Source organism: Podarcis tiliguerta (genome assembly GCF_965153285.1).
Source record: "Podarcis tiliguerta genome assembly, chromosome: 8".
Classification (NCBI taxonomy): domain Eukaryota; kingdom Metazoa; phylum Chordata; class Lepidosauria; order Squamata; family Lacertidae; genus Podarcis; species Podarcis tiliguerta.
Window position 1 is genome coordinate 54,061,162 of NC_139541.1, and position 18,588 is coordinate 54,079,749.

At 46.4% G+C, this 18,588-nt stretch overlaps 1 protein-coding gene across 1 annotated transcript in view; it reads left to right on the plus strand.

The window, feature by feature from the left end:
• GRIK3 (glutamate ionotropic receptor kainate type subunit 3) overlaps positions 1-18,588 on the plus strand; it is a 187,690-nt gene that overhangs the window by 25,381 nt on the left and 143,721 nt on the right. The window lies entirely within an intron of this gene.

Genomic DNA, 18,588 nt, shown 5'->3' on the forward strand with positions numbered 1-18,588 from the left:
AGGGTGTCTGGTACTGTTACAGCCTCTAATTACATAGCTAATAACAGGAAACCAAACCTTGTTAAAATGGTTGTGGTTAGCCTGGCCTCTTACTGCTCTTTGGTGTTCCCAATATAGATCTTCACTCCCGCCTTCATCCTGATATAGATCCTTTTTCGCCCCTTGTACGGTTGTAAATCTTCCCTCATCCCTTCTTCCTGTGCTGGGGGACACACCATTTTGTGGTTCTCCTCAGGCAGGGATGAAACTAGGCTTTATTTCACCCAGTTCAAAGACCCCCACGTGCATTTGCATACACAAACACACACACAGGCTGGGAGCCTCAATGGCACCCCTCTGGAGGCTTCACCCAGGGGAAAATACCTGGCTAGCCTCCCCTCCCCCCGATAGCTATGGCTCTGGCCTCAGGCACCAAAATGTCTTGGGTCAGCCCTTTCCAAACCCACTTGGCTCTGTCTCCATGGCCCACCAGCCACTACTGAAAAAAGGTAGCCAGGTCTGTAGTTCATAGGATCATGGAATCATAAAATTGTAGAGTTGGAAGGGACCCCAAGGGTCATCTAGGTCAATCACCTGCAATGCAGGAATCACAGCTAAAGAATCCCTGGCAGATGGCCGCCCAACCTCTCTTGAAAAACCTCCAATGAAAGTGAATCCACCACCTTCTGAGGGAGCCCATTCCACTGTCAAACAGCTCTCACTGCCATAATTCAGTTGCTGCCTAATTATTCAAAATAGTAAATTTCAACATCTGAGCTTCACAGAGAACATGATTATGTATTCTGTGGCCCAGTTTGCTTTGAGGCATTTCATTACTTGTTCAGAGTGAGACAAACCCCCCAGCTCAGGCTCAGATGTAACAATAAGCCAAACCAAACCATGGCATAGCTCTGGGTAGTGTAGCCACAGGCAGTGGCGGAGCAAGCTGATTGGGCGCCTGGGGCAGCATGCGTGCCCTGCACCTGGGGGCGGGGCCAGCTGCCTGTGGGGGTGGGGCAAGCCGGGGCAGGGCACTCCGCGGGGCCTCCAAGGAGTCTGCCTGCCTCCTCCCACTCAGCTGCCCTACAGCTTAGGGGGAGGCAGCAGGCAGACTGTTTGGGGAGAGATGCGTGGCTTAGGTGCACTGCAGGCCCTATGGTGAGTGCCGCCTGGCATTTTGTCACCCACCCCCTCAGTGGTGACGTCTGGGGTGGCCCACACCCACTGCACCCCCTTCCTCTGCCCCTGGCCACAGGACTAGGGAAAGAGCAAAACAGCTGTACCCACATCCTTGCTAGTTCATGCTAAGCCATAGTTTGGCCTATCATTACATACAGACCAGACCTATATCTGAAATAATACATATTAGAAAATATTGTTTTCATTTATTACTTTATGCCTTTCTATCTCACCTTTTTCTCCAAGGGACTAAAGGTGGTGTGCACTGTTATTACCCTCCTCACAACAACCCTGTGGGATAGGTAAGGCTCAGAAACTGTGACTTGCCCAAGGTAACCCAGTGAGCTCCATTTATGACAGAGCAGGGATTTGAACTCTGGTCTCAGTCCCAGTCGAACACCAGTCTTAACTCCTGTACCATATTGGCTCTCATATTGCATCCTTGAACAAAAGGAGACTCCTTAAAGCAAATAGATTGGAGGACTTTCACAATCCTGTTGGTCTTAGGCTATGAAGAAAACCAAGAGAATCTTGGTCCATGATAGGAGCAGCCCCCAATGGACTCTGCCTTAGCAGCTGCCTGCCGGGGAAAATTCCGCACTAACCCTCTTGTAAGGAACTTCAGTTTTCTTTTCAAGAATGCAGATCTTTGGAGGATGCAAAAGGTGCAGATGTTTCCCACTAACTGTCAGCGAGAACAGGAGCAATTGCTAGATTGTTGTAGCTGCTCAGTATTCTATTAACATTGCCACGGGGCTGAATTTATTTTTAGTTTTGCCTTGGAAGCCAAGCGCGCGTCCTTCTGTCCAAGTTTCAGAAAGTGTCACAAGAAGTTGTGTCCCTCCCCGCCTCGCTTTACATTTCAAACGCTTTATTGTCCAATGGGTGAAAATCATTTCTTCTCCAAATGTATGTACTCCTCTCCCCCTGTCTCTGCCCAAACCAAAGGAGGCGTCGGAATAAACTGCAGCTGTGTCAGGAGTAATTACAACCGTGGAGCCTTGTCAAGGGCTCTCTTGTCTGGCTCCGCTGCCATCTGCGGCACGCTGAATGCAGAGATCGTCGGAGCCTCGGCTGCTCAATGCAGAGAATAATCCCGGAGCCTCAGATATTTATGGTAAATTATTTAACTTTATAGTTGAGTTTTATGGCTTCATCACTCCACATGTGGCAGCAGATCCTGTGTGCTGGCACTTTGGAGTTTCACTTTTCCAGCTGCAGCAGAAGTACATCACAGTGAAAAGAAACCCTTCAAAAGCCCTTGGGAGATCGATCAGCCCTGCCCTCTGCATCACCATCCAGCCCCTTTCTCTGTCTGACTTCGCTCCCCTCCTCCCTCCCTCAGGACCCACTGAATGGCTTTTTTGGTCTGTTTTGGGGAAAAGTTTCTTAATTGATTAAGGATGGGTAGATTCTTGAGAGGCTGCTGTGCCCAAGAGGCTAGGACCACCCAGCATTGCGCCACAGAGATCTCTTCCTCCCCGTTGCTTCTTTGGAATGAGATGACTGTGGCTCTTTTGACATGCACAAGGCACCCATTGTTTCTTGGCGGCTTTGTGTAGCCCTTTGCAGAAGAGCCTGATAGATGACCTGCCTTGACTTAGTGCCTCACGAAGCCACTGGGAGTTGGGTCACACCCTGCTTGGCTCAGTGAGCACTGAAAGGAATGGTTTGCGATTATGGTAAATTAATGAATGTGTTTAAAAGTCATATGTTCTACTTCATTAGTTTGTCATTTTATTTGTACGCCGCTTTTCCACACACACACACACTGCTCAAAGCGACTCACAACAAAGGAGACAGGAAGGCACTTAAAAATGAAACACTGCAAAACAGTTTGATAATACAGACGTCTCCCTACTAAGGCATGTTGAACTCATGTGCAACTGCGCATACACACGAGGCCAGGAAATAAATAAATTGATTTAAACTGCAAAGAAGCATGGGAAGGGCAAAAATGGCCCCCAAAGAGTGGGAAACTTACAAAAATTGAGTGAAAGAATGGGAAAATGGCTAGCAGTCCCAGGAGCCTTTGCACCAACCTCTGAGGAGACTTAGAGGTTGAGAAAGGAGGTTTGGAGGGCGCGATTGTTGTGGAGTTTGGTGGATTTTGAGACGTGTTTAGCTTTTTAGATGGTGTTCCATACTATAATCAAACAACAGCACAATAGCAACTATAACAACATAGGAAACAAAATTTCAGTACTATAAATGTAACAAGATTACAACACCCAAAACCAAAAATAAGATAGAATAAGGTTACCAGATTTTTTTCAATTAATCCGGGGACACTTTTCAGCTTCAATGGATTTTGCATGGGGACTGATTTGTAAATCCAGGGACTGTCCCCAGGAAACGGGGACCTCTGGTAACCTTAAGATAGAAGCTTGACAGTTTCACCTTGGTCCTAGAAACACCTCTCGTGTGATGTTGCTCACAGTCCCTCTCCTGTAGCAGGTTCTTATAAGGCTTCCAAGGGCAGAGAGTGTGGTAGATCTTATGTCAAGCAGAGCTCAAAGTAGTTTCCCTGAAAGTAATAATAATAATAATAATAATAATAATAATAATAATAGTATTTATTTATATCCCGCCCTCCCCAGCCGAAGCCGGGCTCAGGGCGGCTAACAACAATAAAACAGTACAAACAACACTCTAAAATCCTTCATTATAAAATTAATTAATTCAAGCCACTGGCAACCATTGGGCCAGAGCTCTGCGAAGATTGCCGATGGAGGGAGTCAGGCTGTGCCCTGGCCAAAGGCCTGGTGGAACAGTTCTGTCTTGCAGGCCCTGCGGAAAGATGTCAAGTCCCGCAGGGCCCTGGTCTCTTGTGACAGAGTGTTCCACCAGATCGGAGCCATGGCCGAAAAAGCCCTGGCTCTAGTTGAGGCCAGCCTAACTTCTCTGTGGCCTGGGACCTTCAAGATGTTTTTATTTGAAGACCGTAAATTTCTCTGTGGGGCATACCAGGAGAGGCGGTCCCGTAGGTACGAGGGTCCTAGGCCGTATAGGGCTTTAAAGGTATAGCTTCAGTCTTCCCGATGTCTCCAGATGTGATGCTGTGCCTAGCATGTGGCTGCTACTGGGGACGTTCTTGCCATCAACATGTCCTTTAGCGTGTGCAGATGTGGATTCCCAACCTTGGTCAGGGCTGTTGCCCTTAGTTCCTCATCTAGCAAAATGACTGGCGTATTCCTTGACGGATAGCTGAAGGAACCCAAAGTCAACGCGCGTGCCTCTTGAACTCAAAACTGTCGTTTCTGCTGCCTCATAAATTATAGGAATTAGTTGTAAAAAATGTTATGAAGTGCCTGGGTTTGACCCTGCGCAGGCAGGCGCTGGGTGCCTCCGAAGGATGATTAATGGAACAGTTAGAGTGCGGAACGACGTATTAAGGGAAACCTCCCCCAGACTTTCTTCCCAGGGATAATGCTGATAACATGAATGTTCTCTTGATGCTGTCATGGAATTGTGTTTTATAGAGATCTGTTTACAACTGTTATCGGGGGCCTGTGAATGTTTGACACTTACGTACATTAAATACCTTTTTATAAAGGCTTGTCTTGTTGGGGGCGGAGAGGAGAAATCCTTCTTTGTAGACAGACTACAATCAACTCTTTCATAGGGCTGTGTGGAAGGAATCATGCTCCATATTTATCCCCTCCTGGCAGCACTTATTATTCACAAACTGCATTTTTAACTGGAAGAGGGATTTGCAGTTTCGATTGTCTTGACCTCAGGGACAGCCCAACCACTAGGCAGAGGGGGGCTGATGCCTCAGCTGGCAGATGCCGTGCTGGTAGTGATGGTAGGAGTCTGTCTGCTGCCTCCAGATCTGGTAGAGGATGCTACCTCATTGCAGTGAGATCTCTAAGTGGACTGCTGGGGGGCCATCTTGTTTGCTGCCTCAGGCAACAAAATGTCTCGGGCCAGCCCTTGTTGACCCTTGCAGTACCTGTTATCCATTTGTTTTATTTATTTAGAAAACTTGTACATTGCTCTTCCAGTGCATTTGCAGCATTCATCTTACTAGATAAAAGGAAACCAATCCTACAAAAGAAATAAATAGCAGCATAACAATGAAAACAGCCACAATCCTCAGCTGAAATGTGGTGTCCACTGTATAATTTGATTTAGTATTTGTAATCCATTTATCTAACAACAATGTTAAGCTCAAAGCAGTTCACAGTAATAATTGTACCAATCAAAATTAACAAACATTCCAATAATAATCATATTGAAAGTCCAATGGTGAATAAATAAGACAAAACTGAGACAACTTCATCACACCATAAATGCAATTCCATACAAATCGAAGGTCTCCACCAAGGAATTCAGAGCAGAAGTTCAACCTCTCCTCATCAGCTTTTGAGTCAAAATAACAACTGCAATGTAAGACAGACAGCTTGCTTCCAAAATGATAAAAGCAAAGCAAATGTCAGCAACACTCTGTAAAGGAAACACCAGGGTGTGGAGCATGGGGAGAAGAGGGGAGCTGGAGTTTGCTCATTGACAGCTCCAGTTTGCAATCTTGGGCTAGAATCTCACCCAACCCTCTCCAATCACAGGGCCATGGAGCGGTGGAGGTGGGGTGTTAAAGTTATAAACCATTCTCCAAGGATCTTCCCTGTCCTCACTCTTTGGCTAGTTCTCTAGTGGGGTCTCCTGGGGTCTTCCACCTGTGTGGTGTGATTCAGAGCAGTCCCCTCCCCCCCCATGACAACTGTTGGGTAAAGTAGATTTGTTCCCCCTTCCCTTGTTCTTGATGTCGGTCTTTATTCCCTCTTTGTTCCTGGCATAGATCTTCACTCCTTGCTTGATCCCAGTGTAGATCTTTATTCCTGCCTTGTTCCTGATGTAGATCTTCTCTTACCCCTTCTTCCCTGGTGGAGAGGGGCACTATGATGATGGTGTCGGTGTTGGCAGCGGTGATGATGTTGTATATAAAACTCTTCAACCAAGATCTCAGGGTGGTTCACAAGATTCTGTGGTTTGCCTCAGAATGTCTTAGGCCAGCCCTGCACAACATGAAACACTGAACTAGGCTCTGAAGCAGTGTGTGCGTGGGGCTGGGGAAGGCCCTAGTATTTCCCCCCAAAGTCTTTGCATCCCTACCTGCTGAGATGAAGGGAGCAATGTGTCATAACTGTAAGGGTGGGAGGCTCATGCTGCAGTCAAGAGGCTGCCTCCCTTCCCTGTGTCTGCGTCTCTGCACATGGGTGTGGAGTTGGAGTGCTGGGTGGGTGTTGTGTGGCATTGGGATCCAGTTTCTCTGGACTATACAGTAAATAAAAGGGTGTCCTTATGTGTTTGTGTTTTCTGCAGCCTATTGGAACGTACCTCTAAGCCTCAACCGTGGCCAGGATTAATCACAAGCTATAATTAGCATTATTAAATGAAGTCATTATAACATTAGAAGTCTAATAAGTGAGTTCACGGACATTAACCTCGAAGTAATAGTAGTAAAAAATGGAATCCAAAAGAGACGCCTCTGTCACTTGTGTTCTTCTGGGGAAGAATTGAAAATAAAGTGTGTGTGTGTGTGTGTGTGTGTGTGAGAGAGAGAGAGAGAGAGAGAGAGAGAGAAATTATGCAAGGGAGCAGGAGCAAAGTGGATAGAAGGGGAAAATGTTGGACTTCAACACTGGCACTAGGTCAGTGTCCTCCACCTGAGGGAAGCATGGAAGCTGAGGGGATGCAGAGCAGGCCACATGGCACCCCAACACGTTGCCACCAGTCATCAACAGTGCCTGTGACTTGGGCAGGCTGCCAGTCTACTGGATTGGTCAGTCTAGGGCAATGATGGCCAAACTTGGCCCTCCAGCTGTTTTTGGGCTACAACTCCCATCACTCCTAGCTAACAGGACCAATGGTCAGGGATGATGGGAACTGTAGCCCCAAAACTGCTGGAGGGCCAAGTTTGGCCATCACTGGTCCAGGGCCTTTCCAAATGGAGATGTCTATGATGCCTTGGGGGATTAAGTGCCAGGTTCCCCACCCCCACTCCCAAAGGAAGTGGAAGATGTCTTTCAGTTGCCGCAGCACCTGAGCAGTTGCCATGCTCTTGATTTCCAAGTGAAAGAGGAAAGGTTGGTCAACTCCTCTCACATCCTGTTTGTCTACTACTACATACGGACATGTTCCGACCTATAAAGCCTTAAATGGCTCAGGACTCACCTCAAGGACCGCTTGTCTCCATGTGAACCTGCCCAGACCCTGCGATCACTAAGTGAGGACCTTCTTCATGTTCCTGACCCAGGAGTGGAGCTGCAGCCTGGTGGCACTGGGCCAGTGCCAAGGAAGTGGCCTCTGCAGCTCCCTTGCATGCCAGAGCCCAGCAGAGGAGAGGAGAGGTGTGGCACTACTGCCACCACTTCTTCTGCTTTCTGCCACTTCCACCCCCTGGCCAGGCCTGACCTAGGAGTGGAGCTGCAGCCCGGTGGTGCTGGGCTGGCACTGAGGAAGCGGCCTCCATTGTTTCCTGGTGTTCCAGAGACCAGTGGAGGAACTGCGTGGTGCTGCCGCTTCTTCTTCCTGATGCTTCCGCCCCCAACATGATGTCCTGGATCCAGAGGTAAGAATTTTGGAGGCTATGACATTTAGTCAGAATCTCCTTTCTTGTGATTTGAATCCATTGGTCCGGGTCCTTCTCTCTGGAGCAGCCGAAACAAGCCTGCTCCATCTTCCACATGACAACCCTTCAGATATTTGAAGGTGGTCATCATTTCGCCTCTCGGTCTTCTCTTTTCCGGGCTAAGCATCCCCAACTCCTTCAACCGTTCCTCGACAGGGGGAGAACCATGCATGCCACCTTAAGCTCCTTGGGAGGAAGGGTAGGGTGTAAATGCAATATATAAATAGTGATAAATGGTGTCTTCCATTTAACTGGGAGATCCCAAATGCTAAATTTTCAACAAATATGAGAAAATATTGAAGCAGATGCACGTTTTTGTGCGTTCCATTTTTTGTGTGTGCCAAAATGTTCATGTTCAAAAGACCTTTCGTTGCAGCATGAAGCAAATTGTACAGGAATCAAGACTCTTTCTTTGCATTTTGTTTTCCCAAGTCTTGGACTCTCATCCCAGAGTAGACAATGCTATGGAAAAGCACACACACCACACAGCTGGCCTTTAAGACTCCAGGAACTGTGTGCTCCCTCTTGCAGCTCTGCACACCTCAAGTCTGTTCTTGAGCTTTGGTTGCAAAAAGCAGCTGTCCAAGCTCAACCACCTGATTTAAAGCTTCTAGAGAGGCCTTTCCCACATCCTCTCAGAATTCAACTGAGCTGGGGATCATCCTCTATAAACCGAGGGATTCTTGGCTCCTTTGCTTCTGTGCTATGGGGGCTTCCCTGCGCTCTCTCTTCTGGGTGGCTCAGGGAGGTGGGCTTTGGCAACTGGTCTTGTGGGCTTTAGCAAGCTTCCTTCTATCACCAATGACTTGGAAGGGGGGGGGAAATCAGGGAATCCGTCATCATGGGGTGGGGGCATCAAGTCATTTTCTAAAGTAACTAAAGCAAAACGAAACTAAGCAGATGGCTTCTGCTCGGGTCTGGAATTCATTTCTTTCTGCGTATAATTTTGCTTCTTCTTTTTCTTCTTCACAACATTAAATTGTAGTGCTAATAAGGGGGGGGGGAGGGAAGAATATACATTGTTCCGTTTCTGCAGCTGAAACTCCAGTTGCAAATATTGTTGTGTTGTTTATTGATAGGGCTATAATATGGGTGAGGTATTGCCAGACGGCGGCATTTCGTGGCGTTTAGAGGGAATCGGCAGTAACGTATTGTAAAGCATTAGCATAATAATTGGTAAGCATTCACAGATGAATAGTTTACTGACTGATAGATTTTGTACAGAAACTGTGAAGGTTACATGGAGGGTGAAAACATTTCGCTGTGTCAATGAACATACTTAATTTTTCTGGAAGTGCTATTTAAATTGTACGGCGCTGTGGCATTAGCATAACAAAGACATAATGCTTTTGGTGGTGTGCTATAATAGGGAACACTGCCCCACAGTTGCTTAATCAGGTGACCCAGAAAGGATGATGGCCTTGGCGGTTGAAATATTGGGCTATTAATCTCCAGCTGGCGTTCACCGGGAGCCGGCGGTCTCTCCTTGGCACCAAGTTCTCCAGAATTTAGGTTTTCTGTCTTGCTTGCAGTTGCCTATAGAGCTTGTGTGGCCTTCTGCTTCAGAGAGAATAACTCTGGGCATAATTCTGCCATGTGCATCTGGTGGTGGGACAAGTCCTGTGCAATATGCAGCCCTAAAATTTCATTATTTTATTCTGGATACAGAGCAGTGGCTACTATGAACTGACAGTTGGGAGTGTTATGTATGGTACAATCACATCTTACATGGGGATTTGGTTCCAAGAGGTCCATGTATAGTGGCGCAGCGTGGGTTGCCAGTGCCCAGGGCCACACAAAGGGGGGTAGTGGGAGGGAAGGAAACAAATGGAGTATGCATGCACATTCAACTGCCCAACAGCATCTGCATCACCCAGGAGATTGCACCTGCAGAGATAAGAAAAGAAGAGTCATTCTGTTGTCTGGAGAGATCACTTCTTGGTTCACATGGAGAAACTGTTTTCTCAACAGAGCCCAGTGATGGAAACGCACAGCTATATTGAGGCAGCACTGGGTATTGAAATTTTGTGCCGCCTAACAGTTTTGCATCTGGGGCAACCACCTCTGTCCCCCCCATGCTATACACAAAAATTGTGTATACCCAAACGCTTGAAGCTGCCCCACAGCTAGTGGGTGAGGAAGCGGAGATAGAGAAGGAGAGAATCCCTAGCAACTACAGAGTTCATGTGCCAAGTGGGCCTTGCCCAGCAAGCAAGGTGGAGAGCTTAAAAAGCTCTTCTTGTGTTGAGTAATGTAAGCAGACCTGGTGCAAAAATACCTTTTAAGCACTCTGCCTTGCTTTGTGGACTAAGTGCATTCATTGCACCAGCTCTGGAAGGCTTTGAATCTTTGTGCAAGCTCAGATTACCTTGCAAGATCTCAATAACGTCCCAGAACTGGTGTGCTTAGTAGGTCTTGCTCCTTTCGAAGCAAGGCAGAGAACGTAAAAGCTCTTTCTGGGCCAGGTAACCAAAAGCAGACTGGGCCCAAAGGAGTTTTTTAAGCCCTCTGCCTTACTTGGATTTAACTTCCACAATTTCAACTAACTCACCTCCAACCATGTATGGTTGAAATATTGCAAGTTAAATGCATGTAGGATAGTATTGTACTGCATTCACACTGATAGTAGTGGAGGTTGGGGTGGAAAAGGCACCCCAAAATGCTCTTGTACATCTGAATAGGAATTTTCGGAGGTGTGACCTGCAGGTTCCTTTTCAGGCAAATTTCAGTGGGCTAAGAAGATGAGAACAAAATGACTCTAAATCAAAGGTTTTGTATTCAATGAGATGTTGCTGCTGTGGGATGGAGGAAGCAGGTAGAAGAATTGCTCTTGTTGGCTAACTCAGGGTCCCTCTTGGAAAGTGTTTGGGGGTATATATGCTTCTTCAGTCTCTCAACCCCCCCCCCCAGCTACTGGAAAATTGCAATACCACAACTATGCATTTGCAATTAATCAGATGTCTCTTTAATTATGTAATCATCATCATCATCCTCTTCTTTATCTGCTGGCTGCTGCCAGGAAAATCTTTGCAACACCCTGGAAGACCAACCCTCTCCAGACTTCAGAATGTGCAGTGGCTCCACAAAGCACAGATTTGCTAGTGCAGGAAACTGCCTTCTAATGAGTCAGAGAATTGGGCCACCTGTCTGGCAGTGGCTCTTCAAGCACTACATGGTCTAATGGTGTCCAGTGCAGTCCATCCCCAAATCCATCATTGAGCCATACTGTTACTTGGACCACCCAAAATGTTACAGAATGGGGAGAAAGTTTCAGAGGGTTGGAGATTAAGCAAAAAGAGGAAAGAGACAGAGCTGGTTTGAAGTTAATAGTCATCAACTCTGTATTATGTCTTCGACGCATTCAGCAGCAAGCTAGATTACTCAGACTTTGCTTAACATTCAACCTGATGCTCTCGAAAGCTTGCCAGCTACTTTTTGCCAGTTGCCAGGAATCACAGTTAGGTAGTGGGCTTCCCACAGAAACCTAAGAATAGGATGCCAGACTGGATGGGCCCCCTTTGGCTGGATCTTGTGGGCTTTTCTGATGTTATTACAGTGGTACCTTGGGTTACAGACGCTTCAGGTTACAGACTCCGCTAACCCAGAAATAGTACTTCGTGCTAAGAACTTTGCTTCAGGATGAGAACAGAAATCGCGCGGTGGCGACAGTGGGAGGCCCCATTCGCTAAAGTGGTACCTCAGGTTAAGAACAGTTTCTGGTTAAGAATGGACCTCCAGAACAAATTAAGTTCTTAACCCGAGGTACCACTGTATAGCATTTGGGTTGATCTTGGTCAAGGTAATGTCCAATTCTGGAGTTTGGATCTCTCTCTCTCTCTCTCCTTTCTCTTTCTCTCAGACCAAATCAGCTTCCTTCTGCTTTCAGCATAGCCTGTGCTTATTTCAAATGGATATGACTTTGGGAATAATGAGATTTATTCCCACACGTGTGTGATGTATTTTATTCCAGACATGTTTTAAGAATAAAAATGTGGGCACATTTATAGTACAGTGAATGGATTGTGTGGAGAGGCCCCTTGGCACTTTCCAGTTCTTTCCTGCTGTGTACTTTCACATTTATGAATCTGAAAACATCACATCATAAGCCACAGCAAATAACAGAGAAACTCCCGGAAGGTTTTCCTCCTGCTGCTCTTCCTTGGACAGGGGTCCCTGTGTCCTGGTTGGGGCTCAGAGAGCGTGGTGGGGGGAAAGGGAGGGAGGCAATGATCCTGCCTGCCCTCTGCATTAGAGGCTTTTCCAAGCATTTGTGTTAAGTGATGTGTAAACTACCTCCGTTCTTTCTGAAGTGGTTGACTCTTTCTCCTGCTCTTCATTTCTACTAGAAAAGTGCTTCCATTGACAAACCCTTCACAGATTTGTAAACATCTTCAACTCCCTTTGCCTGACAATCAGAAATGCAATTCGTAGGGATGGATTTGTTTCTGTTTTTCTGAAGAAAAAAGGAGAAGAAGGTGGCATGCATTAACGTCAAGATGGTGGAACGGTGTCTGGTTCACTTTCTGGCCCAACCTTCTCCCCCTTCCTCCATGGGGAGTTGACCCCAGACATCTGCTTTGATGCCAGGAGATATATATGTGTGTGTGTGTGTGTGTGTGTGTGTGTGTGTGTATATATATATATATATATTTGCTGTTTGAAAGGGAGACCATAGGTCAGAGGGTATTAAAAAGAGATCGCTTCACTGTGCTTCTTGCCAGAACTGCTGTATAATGGACCGATCTCTCCAATGTGCCATTTCCCCACATGTGGGGAGATTGAGATACAGACACATTATCAAATGAGTGATTCCCCACCCTGTGGACTCTCTGGTGGTTTTCCTTGAGCATCAGTTTTATGATACACGGCTAGGTTTGGTTATACAGACCTGCGAAGATTGTGAATGATCTGGCTATTCTGAGCTGCTTCTGCTGCTACTAAATAATCCTCCCACATTTTGAATGTTTTTTTTATTTTCGTTTTATGACTCTCTGCGGGACTCTAGACACTTCACCCAAGACATAAGGCTTTCTTATGTTAGCTTCAAAGAACGCCTTTTGTGAAATGTGCTGTGTTTTCCCCGCACATGTGTGAAGTTATGTCTAAAAATGTCTGTGGCAAAAGATTGCATTAGACTACAGATCTCTCTATTTTAAAGATGCGCTTCGGCCAGAGGGTGCAGGGGCATTTCAAATGGCTGCATACAAATCCCTCAAAGGACACCCCTTCCCCATACCAAATATTAAAAAATAACCTCTTGAGCAAGGAAAGGGGGAGGCAGAAGTCAGAAGGGGGGCTGCATCTGCTTTGAGTGGGCTTCCTCCATTTCTTCCAGGGACTTGCCCTGGGCCATTTCCAAGCAGGAAAAAGGATTCCTAAGCAGGAGTACTTTTGCACCGAAGCCATCTCCACTGCTGGCCTCTACTTTCTTGGCAGGTGAGGAGTTCTGGGGCAGGAGAAGGGGGAGCTAGTGGCAAAGGCAGTGTGGGGCCAGTGTGGTGTAGTGGTGTAGTGGTTAAGAGCAGTGGACTCGTAATCTGGGTAACCGGGTTCGCGTCTCCGCTCCTCCACATGCCGCTGCTGGGTGACCTTGAGCTAGTCACACTGCTTTGAAGTCTCTCAGCCCCACTCACCTCACAGAGTGTTTGTTGTGGGGGAGGAAGGGAAAGGAGAATGTTAGCCGCTTTGAGACTCCTTAAGGTACTGATAAAGCAGGATATCAAATTCAAACTCTTCTTCTTCTTCTTCTTCTTCTTCTTCTTCTTCTTCTTCTTCTTCTTCTTCTTCTTCTTCTTCTTGTAAAGCAAGTCACTCTTCACTCTGCTTGGAGCAGGCAGGCACCCAGGGCTGCCTTCACCCTAGTCCTACAAGGTGACCAGGAGCAATACCATTGCAGGGGTTTCTAGCTACCCCACCCCCACCATCAGTAGCCTTATAAGAACTTGCAGCAGGAAAGGGTCAGTGAACTCCTAAGAACCAAGATCCCCCAATTTTTTTTTTTGAGCGGACCCCCTCAGTTGATGGGCATTGCCATTCAAATGGTGTGTGTGCGTCATGTCTTGAGATTGATTATGCCCCCCCCCCCCATATTCAAGTTGGCACCCCTGACAGTGAGCAACATCACAGGAGAGGTGTTTTTAGGGCCAACGTGAAATTCTGGTTATTTTTGCTGTTGGACTTTGTTGATGTAATCTTATTTTATTTATAGTTCTGAAACGATGGTTTCTTTGTTTATTGATATACGTGCTATTGTTCCGGCGATGGCTGATTTTGAGATTTTTCTTTGTTGGAAACTGCTTTGAGCATGATTCTTTTTGTGGAAAGGCTGGGTGCAAATAAAATTATGAACCTTGTCTTTCCGGTACATGCTGGACCAGTGTGGTATAGTAGTTTATGTGTCAGAAGATGAGGAGTGATGAGGCCCAGTTTCAAACCTCATGCAGCCATGAAGCTTGGACACACAGAGAGGCAGAAACAGAGTTGTCATCTTACCACAAAGGTTGCTGTGAGGATAAAGTTTGGGGTGGGGGGAGATGAAAAAATATTGAGCTCCTTGGAGGGAAGGGTGAAATATCAATGAATAAATCATAAATCAGAGGCTATTAAGGAAAATCCTTTTGTCCATTGTCAACTGGTAGGATGTATCAGGCTTTCTGGTTCCTTGGAGTCTGAACCAGCGATGAGTTGCTAATAAGCTGGGTGAGGTCCAAAAGACTTAAGTTCAGTCCAGGGAGCCTGGGATTATTCATGGTGGCTGGGCCGCTTCATCCAAAGCTTGTAGAGGATTATGCCCCCCTCCCCTACTCCAGGACTGTATGTGCAGGTTGTGAGTTACTGCTGGGCCTGGCTCTGCATTGTGATGCTCAGGTGGCCTCTGTGGCCAGGGATGCCATTTTGCAATTTCATTTGGTATGGCAGCTGCTCTCTTTCCTGGGAAATAAGAATCCAGCTACCGTGATACCTGTCTCCTGTGGTCTCAAGATTAGACCGATGTAATGTGCTTCATCTAGGGCTGGTCTTGCAGGATATTTGCCACATAACACTTCACAGGACTCTGCTGATTGCCAGTTTTGATCCCTTCTTTTCTCACATTTATATCCCACCTTTCTTCTATCAAGGAATATATGGAGTGTACATGTTGTTCCCAGGAGGTATCCCATACTGGGAATGACCTGACTTAAACCTGCCTGGCTTCAGCAAGTTACAAATATAAGAAGTGCCTGCTGGATCTAGTACAGTATCCTGTTCTCACAGTGGCCAATCAAATGCTCCAAGAGGAAGCCCTCAGGCAGGACTCGAGCACAAAAGCACTCTCTGCTGCTGGGCTTTCCAGCAACTGGTATTCAGGAGCAGTGGCATAGCGTGGGTTGCCAGGGCCCAGGGCAAGGCGGAGAGTGTGGGAGGGAGGGAAACAGATGGAGTACACATGCACATTCAACTGCTTTACGGAGTCTGAGTCACCCACGAGATCGCAGCTGCAGAGACAAGAAAAGAAGAGTTGTTCCGTTGACTGGAGAGGTCACTTTCTGGTCCGCATGGAGAAGCCGTTTTCAACAGAGCCCAGTGCTGGAATCATGCAGCTGTGTCGGGTGATGAAATTTAGTGCCCTAAGAATTTTGTTACCAGGGCAATTGCCCCAGTCCTCCCCATGCTATGCCACTGTTAAGAAGCATTGCTGCCTCAAACTGTGGAGTCAGAGCATAGCCATCATGGCTAATAGCCATCAATAGTCCACTCCTCCATGAATTAGTTGGCAGCCTGATGTGCCTTTGGATCATTCCCTGGGACCCGAGTGAGATTCTAGACTCAGTTCTGAGTACTGGTTTTGCCATTGCCCTTTAAAGCTCTCAACAATCTGAAGGATCTGAAGAAGCATCATTGTTCAGATCTCCCCTGCCATCACTTTGAGGTTTCCATTAGTTTATCTTCACTGTTGTAAACACTAGAAAATGCTCCTTTACAAAAATGAAAAAAAGCCAAGGTTCTTCTGAAGATGAACTTTTGCGTCCCGTTCCCTGCAAACCTCCGTGCTTATTTGATCCATGGGATACAAACTATATTGGTTATTGCCTAGCAACCTAGATGCACTTCTTCCCCCTCTGCAAAATCACTAAGAGATGAAGCCACAGACGGAGGAGGAAGAGGAGAGAGAGGTGATGGGAAGGGCAAGTAGGGGAGTGAAATTGCCCTCTGTTAGCAAGAAGGTGAGCTTTGATGATGGGGGTAGGTGGAGAGGTGGCAGGTGAGATTTAAGGGCACAGAGCCTCAGTCAGCCATGAAAATCAATGGATGGAGTCGTCCTATGCAAAGTGCCCTACTGGCCGAAGACATCCATTGTCATTGGGCAACTGAGTCAGAATGCTTCTCTGTCTTGTTGTCCTCAGAACTGCTGGGCACTTCTTCTGTCTGCACTCAAGCAAGCTCAGTCTGCATTCAGGGCCTGGAGTTACACTGTTCTGTGTATATTTATATTCACTCCATAAATAGCTCACCATCAGAATTCTGAACACATGGGGTTATCTGTGCCACAGAACGAGGAAGAAATAATCTGTTTAGCTCAGGTTATATTAGGTCCACTGTCTGTGCAAAACAAATCGCCACTGATGCCTGAAATGCATCACCCCTTGTTATATTTCCTGTTAAATGGGGTGATTTATTCCCATTTCAAGAAATTAAGAAATTAGAACAATGAGATGTAGCAGCAGAAAATGGGGCGGGTAAGAAGCATCAGACAGCAGCACTTGAATCTAGTAGGGGTTTTAGGGGCCCAATCCACCAGTAAGATCTCCTCTATAAAAGGAATGCAGCCAATTGAATGAGAACTACACATGAAATGCTTCTCCTGGATGGATGAATAAAAAAATCATAGTAGATTCTGAAAACCAAATGAGAGGCCTCTTGAATAATAATAACAATAACAATAACAATAATAATAGTATGAACCGTGCCAATGAAAGGGCAACGTGTGATTCATTTAAGCTTTTTTTTATATCCTTGTTTGTAAGATGCCCTGAGAACCTTACTAAAGGGCAGGATGACGTAAGCTAGCAAACATGTCTGTCACTATGACAGCAAGTGGCATGGGTGCTTTAGCTGAGATTCCTGCATTGCAGGAGTTGGACTAGATGTTTCCCATCCAACTCTACAATTCTATGATTCTACAACTGTATGCTTCCAGCCCACTTTTCCTGTTCTGTTCCATTTAGCCAACTGCAAACACTTGACGGACCTGTGCTCTTGTTGGCGATGGGTAGCTGGTTAACTCCTTTGGGCTGGTGGAGTAGAGTTGGAGGTCCTTGGTTCCTTGGGCCTGAGGGAAAGGACCTGTGAGGGCCCTGGCTCTTGCTCTACAGTCCCTGGTGCTGAGGGGGGAGTCTGGTTCAGTGGCCCCTCCTGCCTGCAAGCCCCGGGGCCAGAAACCTGGTCCAGTTGTTCGGCTGCCAACAGCGTCGCCTCCATGTCAGTGTGTTGGTCAATGCCAACCTCAAAGGTCAAGACAGTAAAACTCACTCTGCATGTGCTCTTGAAACAACTCTCTCTTCCTGCCATTCATTCATTTCCCCATTCCCCGCTCCAGCTAAGCTGCACGCACAAGTGATTCGAGCATATCAACACCCTGCTTAGTTAGCGGAAAGCATAGTGGTGAAATTTTGAGCTCCTTTACATTAACCTGAAATTTGTTAAGATGCAGAGCGACACTCGCCTTTTTAATGTCAGTCAAATGGAGCCCCCAGCTCAGAAGTCGTAACAGACACTTGAATTAAAAGGATGTCAGTGCAATTGTGCATTTGCTCACATGATTAAACAAAAGGGGGAAATGCTCAAATGTTTTTGTGTAAACTCTCCCCCCCGGGGGGGGCTATTTCTTTTTTTGAGTATAGTTATGAAAATGACATGGAATGGCTCTATGCCTTGCCACTTTTCTAGGCCACTCTTGGATGCAGACTCTGTTAATAATAATAATAATAATAATAATAATAATAATAATTTATTATTTATTCCCCGCCCATCTGGCTGGGCTTCCCCAGCTGCTCTGGGCAGCTTCCAAAAAAATATTAAAATACTGTAATACATCAAACATTGAAAGCTTCCCTAAACATCTTGCCTGGATCAAGGTATATTATTATTATTATTATTATTATTATTATTATTATTATTATTATTTTATTAATACCCCACCCATCTGGCTGGCTTACAGCACATATAAAAAATTGTAAAACATCATTAAAAAATCTCTAAACAGGGCTGCCTTCAGATGTCTTCTAAAAGTCAGATAGTTTTGACAGCAGATGGGAGGGCATTCCACAAGGTGGGTGCCACTATCGAGAAGGCCCTCTGCCTGGTTCCCTGTAACCTCACTTCTCTCAGTGAGGGAACCACCAGAAGGCCCTCGGAGCTGGACCTCAGTGTCCGGGTTGAATGATGGGGGTGGAGACGCTCCTTCAGGTATATTGGCTAAGGCCATTTAGGGCTTTAAAGGTCAGCACAAACACTCTGAATTGTGCTTGGAAATGTACTGGGAGCCAATGTAGCAGGACTGGTGTTATAGGGTCTCGGCGGCCACTCCCAGTCACCAGTCTAGCTGCCACATTCTGGATTAGTTGTAGTTTCCGAGTCACCTTTAAAGGTAGCTCCATGTAGAGCACATTGCAGTAGTTATCAACTAGAATACTGGTCCAGCCCTTTTTGATGCTAATTCTGCTGCTGTCTGGGAAATAGGTTTTCCCTGAATGCATTTTTGTCTACAAGGGGAGAAAATATATGTGAATATAGGGAAGGAATTGTGCATGCATCTA